Genomic DNA, 7891 nt, shown 5'->3' on the forward strand with positions numbered 1-7891 from the left:
TTTCTCTGGACACTTCTCGCTCAAGCGAGAGCTGTCTTGCTCAAGCGAGAAAAGCCTGAAACTTAGTTAAATTTCTTTTTTCAATGAAAATATTTCTCATTTATAACACGTGTTTTTAAGCCTTGAATTTAACAATTATCTCATACATATAATTCCTAGAACAGTTATTCGAGCAATATTAAACAGAAATAATCATAGCAGCTTCATACATAAACGTAACCTAACATATTTCGGCATGAGAAATATTGATGTACTTAATCCAAAAAAATAGACAATTGATTAAGTACAAGCTTTCTTAATACCCAAGACAACTCCAAACTTGTGAGGGAGTTTGGAGGTCCTGAAGCATATTTGGACACCACTGTGTCACGATATTTTCTCCCTCACCTGAGTGTGTCATGCATATTGTTTCCTCGATTCCAGGTGAGCTTCATTCATCGGGTCTCTTCTCGAACTCTTCATCATGCCAAAATCAAAATAACGCTAATTATGTCACTTTCATAATTATTATTCTTACGAAATAACATTTTATGCGAAAATAAAACTTTCGATCTAAAATGAACTTAATCGCTTTCATACGTCTGATTCAAGGTTAGATATTTCTTGAATCATCATTTATCATTGAAATTCTTACAACACAACAACACTTTCTAAAGTAAAGTTTTAACAAAACTTATAACATAATTATGTCATAATCTATGGATATACACCAGGTTAGTTCCCAGGGAAGAGAGGTGAGACGTAAAGACACACTTAAGTACCAAGTCTTTCCTTAGACAGAACTTTTCTAGACATCTATTTCCACTTCAATACATTTTTCCGGTAATGATAACTATTCAAAAAACTTATCTTTTGCAAGTAAAACATTTTTATTAAGATTAATCTTTTTAAGTAATATTATTAAGTTAGATTTACCATTTTAAAGTAAGCCAACTTAAAATAATCAATACTTTTAAACCAAGACTTTTTAAGTCAATATTACCACTTTAAAGTAATCTAACTTAACCAAGATCAACACTTTTAAATCATTTTCCTATCTAAGACTTCATAACACTTTAGGTTTATAAAGTCAAGACTTTTTAGGTCAATCTCCTCATTTAAAGTATGCTACTAAAGAAAACACAACTAATTTCCTGATCATCTCAACACCTCCAAATTTTAGGATAACCTCAAGGGTTAATACGTGTTGATTTCATAGTCATGAACTATAAATCTTAAGTTCACTTTTACTACTTTACTATCCAAAACTTCATAACACTTTAGTTTATGAAGTCAAGACTTTAATAAATCATATTTTATCCCAAATCATTATTTTAACTTGGAAATCAAAGAATAACATATGCTAAACAACCTTTTACACATAATACCTTTTAAAAATGAATTTTTTTCAACAAAAACTCATAAACATTTTGAACTTTCAAGAATAGACATAAATTTTTCTTAAACACAATAAAGGTTCTCTGATGTTCAAGTAATCACCTTTAAACACATTCAAATACTAAAAATAATTTCCAATATTTCTAAAGGAAATAAACTCATCTAACCTTATCCAAAGATATTGTTTTTCCATCAAAGAACAAGGAAGAAATTTTAAGTTTTACATAAGTCAAAAACTACACAAAGGTTCATATGTTTTCATTATCATCCCTTTTAGTCCTGACTTCCAAAATATTTAAAGAAAAAAAACATAAACTCAACTCCATGAATAAGATACTAAGAGATCATGATTTTCTCATGGTGTATGTGGAGAAAAATGGAGAAGAGAAAAAGAGAAAGAATGCCTTAACTTTCTTTAGGAGAATTAGTGTAAAAATGAGAGGATGGGGTGAGGTATTTATAGGAGAGCCTCGACCTCTTTCAAATGTTAAAATTAATGAGAGGAAATCTAGATTTAGGCTAGCTTAGGTGATGTGTCTAATGGCGGTGGAGTGAGGAGATTTGGTGACTGATTTAGGGGATTATGGAAGCTTTGACTTTGCTTGTTTGACAAGCCATTGAACCATGATGTGATTAATACTCTGACTTGATTTATGCAACATGATTTCGCAATTGAATTCGTGCCCCAGTATTACCGGGTAACTTCGTCCGGAAATATACGATCTACCAATTTAAGTTTTTTTGCTCGAAACGTTGAAACTTGAATTTCGAGGTAAAAAATACCTATAGATGAATTACTGACAAACTTGGTGTCTATTTTTAATAGAAATAATATTTGGAGTCCAATGGTGAAATCAGAATTGGATTCTGAGTTACGGAACTCAAAAAATGGGAGAAAACTCGATAAAACGACCCGAAATCGTCTCGAAAACTTTTATTCTTCAAAAATCTTGAAAAAATAGGGAAAGCAAGAATATTATAATAAAATATTAAAACTCACATGAGGTTTATCCTAAAACATTACTGATTAATTTCTATAATTAATTCATTAACAACTAATTACTTAATTAAATGTGCTCGGAAAAACACGGTGTTACAGTATGTTATAGGATAGATTAAAATATCAAGTGTTGTGGTATTTATCCATGAAGGAACACCACTCGAGAAACTAAAATACGTAGGAATCGAAAACATCGAATATTTTCGATCTGGTGGCCCAAAAGGGCAAGGAAGTAGTCCAGGCTACTGGACACCCCTCGCCTGGGTGATCCACTCTTGCTTGGCAAGTGGTTCTTGCCTGGGCGAGGGCCAGCCAGTGAGCTTGGCATGTTCTAGGCGATTTTGGGCACCCGGGCGACAATATATCACCTAGGCGAGGACCAGACAGTGATTTTGGCCAGTTTTTGGTGGAATTGTTGCTTGAGTGATAGTCCCTAGATTGAGCGAGAGCAATGCAGTAAGTTGAGTATGTTTTGATGATTTTGTCGCTTAAACGACAGCCCCTTGGTTGAGCGAGAGACAAACAAATTTTTTTATTGTTTTGATTTATTGATTTCCTAGGCAATAACCCTTGCTTGGGATTGAAGTATTTAATAATTGGGAGAAATTGTGGCTCGAACGAGGAGCCAAATGCCCAAATCAACGAACTTATACATTTACCTTTATTCTTGCGCATTAATCAAGCAAGGATTCAGACGATGACATCATGAGCAAGGCAATGCCTAGAAAGGATTACATAATATCACACAGCGAGGTCGTTTGACCGTAAGAGGCTTGGCCATATGGTCGTCCAGGATATTTCAGCGATGGTTAGTAATGGTAGGGATGTTATTCCTCTATTACATGATAACCTAAGATCAGGTCCCACAAGAAGCATTCCTTTGGGATATGTCTTAGGATGGGCCGATCGATATAAAAGAATGATTAAAAGATTTAATCGGCTAACCTCGGTTAGTGTGCATACTCATTATGAATAATGAAGTAGTGGAGAGGAAAATTACGGGAGACGAATGAGCCCCGTGATGGTGAAAGGGACGACGATGGGGTGATTCGTCAGCAAAGTCTTGAGGGCGAGTCTAGGTGAGACAAGTCTCTTGTATTCCTAGATTGAGGTATTCTGTTGGATTGGACAGTTCTCACAGCGCAAGCTAGACGATCTCTAATAATCCCTTTTTGCAATCAGGATCAATGAGAGGGATGCCCAAAAAGTGTTTGATACGACACTATTCTGAAATGGACAGTTCTTCTAAATAGATCGATCATATATCCTTGCGAGGAATACTTTTTTGTGCATTCAAATCGGCTTGTTATGGGACCTGTACTCTTGGTTATTTCCGAATAGTTTATTGGGAGGATATTGGTGTAAGGATGGATGAAATAAGCATAATATTTATACATTGAGATCATGGACATTGATCCTCATGATCTGAATTATAACATCATTCGTCATGATGCATTTATGTATGTGATTTATATTGTGCATATTACGTGTGCTTGTTTGGATGTGATATTTGTGTAATTCCATGCCGTCAATGAATAATAATCATTAGATGTCTTACTCCCTTTTCTTTATGCTTATCTTTGGTTCACGTTCTCGTTCATATGGACCGTACCGTGAGGATTCGGAGCTACAGATCCTCGATGTCGCAGGAGGGGACATGGAGCAATGATGGACATCGATACACCTACGCAGGCCCTTGTGCCTAAGAGTTGGAGATGGTTTGTGATAGGTCTATGATGCGCTTCCCTTCACATCATGCGGACTTGGAGGCTTATTTCACTTTGCCTACTCGGAGACTAGCACCTGCTGCACTATCCATTCAGTCTGTGATTCCTCACGAACCCACGGCTGCAGGGCCCTCTACTCAGAGATGGAGTTGGGATGAAGTGCTCAATTAAGGTAGATGCGAGATAGGGAAGTAGGTCGCAGGGTGCATCCAATGAACCAGAAGAGGAGATGGAGGCTGAAGATGAGGAGTTGGAAGCCGAAGAGGAGGACTGTATGGAGTTAGTATGTATAGAGGACTTTATAGAGGTGGTAGATCTCTCCTCCGATTCTGAGATGGAGGAGGTCCCAAGTGAGTGCCCTAGCGCACCCGCGGACACCAGAGCTAGCCACTAGTAGCATTTCCATTTCCATTTTGCTTTTGAGACGGGTATCTATGTAGGGTACTTTTAATGTGTGGGTTTCTATTGTATATGTTTTCGGTTGGCACAAAGATTGTATTTCCGCCTTTGGTTTTATATAAACATTTTCCATCCTTTTCAACAAATAATTATTCCACGATATATTAAGTGGCTTTTAGTTATCATTAGGTAACAATTGTTGTCTTTTCCACAATTTAGGTTACTTAACGTGATGTCCGAAAAAGGAATCAAATGTAAATGAAGGAGTTCTACAATACAAATTCTTTTTTGCCCATTTTTGGGCAATATTGTTGTAGTAATTTTTGGGACGTTACACCTAACCTCTTGATCAACCCACCAATAGTGGTCCTCGCTACCCGCCATGTCCTCCGGGATAACAAATTGCTCGACCCAGTCAACAAAAATTTTCCCCATGATAGACCTATCATTAGAAGAAGTGTTAGAATCCGAGCTGGACATACCATCCAAGACCGAACTCCACTTCTCTGAGAAAGTTGCTCGGTCGATCAAGGCAGCTCCATAACCAGCTTCATTCTTTCTCAGCTCATGCAACAAGGCTGGCAAGGATAACTGGTTAGGTCGCCTCCAGTAGGGACGACTACTGCCCGGGGCAGCAACATATTGGACTCGTTGGCGAGGAAGGCGGGTTACGTTAGTAAAAATGGGTGGAGGTCCGGAAAGGATCTCCACCTCATCAGGGCTTGAATTCCCGCCTAACATTACCATGACTGGCTAAAATTATTATTAAAAAAGATAGGGGGAAAGGAGTTACCGAGTTGATGGAAATAGAAGACTCTGAAAGAAGAACGACGATCAGATTCGAGTGATACGCGTGCTCGGCATGAGACAATTTCTCAAAAAAGGCAAAGTGAAGAAGAATGAAGAAAACAACCACTATTTATAGGAGGAAGGTTGGGCACAGGCCATACCCGAAGCCCAAAATGAGAACCCATCCCATCCACCCATAATCACTCAAGGACGATCTAGCGGCAACACAACAAACTAGGAAGAAAAATTGAAACGAGCCGACGCGTCAGTTGGACACTCGAAGTCAACAGAAGGGATGCTGCCGATCCTCCACGTGTCAACCTAGAAGCAGATAATCATCATGACCTACCCTTACACCTATATGCATCCGACTAACACTGAATCAAAATAGCCTAAGTCTATCAGCCTGGTCCATTCCCGACCAAACTGATAGACTGACGCCAACTGTTCTACCCCGGTCATGTTCGGGCTATCATTTGACCGTTGCGAGTAACCAGCACTAGGCTTCTCATCTCCTCATGACCCACCTTAGATGGACCCACTTGTGACAGACGCCATAAATGCTCCTGACACGACATTAATGTCCCTGACCCACCATTTAATGCACCTCTAACCCCCTCATTAATGTGCCGTTGACTCGCCCTCAATGTAAGCTAATATGCCGCCTCCACATTCCGTATGCCCCCGACAATTCGACATGAGCAGATCTGCAAGATAAGCAAGGACCAACAGAGTATGTCCATTGTACCCGTTAGATGTTGGTCAATGGCAAGGTGTCATCTCAGTGTACCCCCAAACTTTATAGAGGAGACCACACGGGGAGTACATTCAATTCTTATTCCCTCATTTATTGCTACACTTATTGATCTAACTTTTCTCTTATTTACTCCCTTTATCTCTCTAGAATACTCTACTAACTTGATCGTCAGAGAACCTTTTCAAGTACCTCATCCTTCACATTCTACCGGACATTCATCACCGACCATTCTACATTCATCATTTACCATTTCCTCCTAGTATAAAAAGACAATACCAATAAATTCTTTTCACATACATACTTTAAATCAGTTTTTGTAGAACAAGGTCCTCATTTGACAATTATTTTGTAAACCATAGAAGTCAATAGCATTACACAAGATTAAAATTGGTTTTACTTTACCAAAAGTAGAGGTGTTCAAATCCAGACCGGTCCAACAAAAAAACCGAAAACCGATCCAAAACAGACCGAAACTGTAAAAATCGAGTGCATTTGGATCGTGTTGGACTTATTTTTTAAAGACCGATTGGTCCGGTCCAGATTTTGGTTTCACCTCTTGGATCCAGACCAATCCAGACCGGACCAAAAAAATATGTAAATTTTAAGTGTGTAATATTTTTAAGTGTCTTCCAAACTTATTCTTAAGTCCCAACTCCAAAATTGTATCTATATTTTGTTTGTTATATTCTATAACACATACTTATATATATGTTGCTATGTTTTTTGATACATTTTTTAAGAACTTTAACCAATCTCACAACCAAATAAAGAGGATTCAAGTGTTATTCTGATTAGATGCTTTATTACCAATTTTATTGTTATGAAAGTATTATTGTTATTAATCATTGGTGGAACACCATAAGTGTTAAAATTACGTTGCAAGTGCTCATATTATTGTTATTGATATCTTGTTATTTTGTTGTCTTGCTATTATTGATATCTTGTTATTGTTGTTACTATTTTTTACTTTTATTATTATTGTCTTACTATTTATTACTATTTTATGATGTTATTTACTTATACTAACGTTGCACACATTTTAATGTTGTTGAACACTATTTTCATTATTGTTTTATGCTTAATATTTAGTCATTTTTATGAGTTTTGAATGTAATGCAATTTCAATATTTTATAAAATAAAAAAACCGATCCAAACCGAACCGAAACCGCATATTATATTTGGATCGGATTGGATCGGACATCTTAATATAAACAGACCAGTCCGGTCCAGACCGCATATTAATTACGTGTTTGGATCGGATCATTTTTTGCCTCAAAACCGATCCAAATGGACCGCGAACGCCCCTAACCAAAAGTATTTAATTGTTCTTGATAAACAAAATTGAATCACCTTTCTTATATGAGTTGAACATATGAGTATGATTCTGTAAGGTTTTTTACACTGTCAGCACATTATCCACCATTAATATGTATTATTTTTGTTTGAGAGTCAATAGTGATTAATAAATTAATGGTAGATGATTTACTGACAGTGTAAAAAACACTTATACTATCAGTTTATACATATTAAATCATTCTTGTATTTACGTCTCATTAATTCATGTTAATGAATGTGAACCACTGTATTACTCTATCTCTAGTCTTCTCTACAAGTATGATGGAATTGCCATCTTCATCCTCCACTTCATCTTGGATATTCCCCTGGCACATAATATGCGCAACTTAAATTTAAAATGGCTCTTCGATTTCTGACAAGATCAAATTCATGTTTTTCACATCAAGTTTTCCTACTGAATATTTTCTTGGATTATTACCTCTTTCAATGGCCCACTGGTGTTTTTTAGGCATTCTTCTCAGTTATCTCATAGGCTTTCCCTACTC

This window comes from Lupinus angustifolius, unplaced genomic scaffold (genome assembly GCF_001865875.1).
Source record: "Lupinus angustifolius cultivar Tanjil unplaced genomic scaffold, LupAngTanjil_v1.0 Scaffold_426, whole genome shotgun sequence".
Classification (NCBI taxonomy): Eukaryota; Viridiplantae; Streptophyta; class Magnoliopsida; order Fabales; family Fabaceae; genus Lupinus; species Lupinus angustifolius.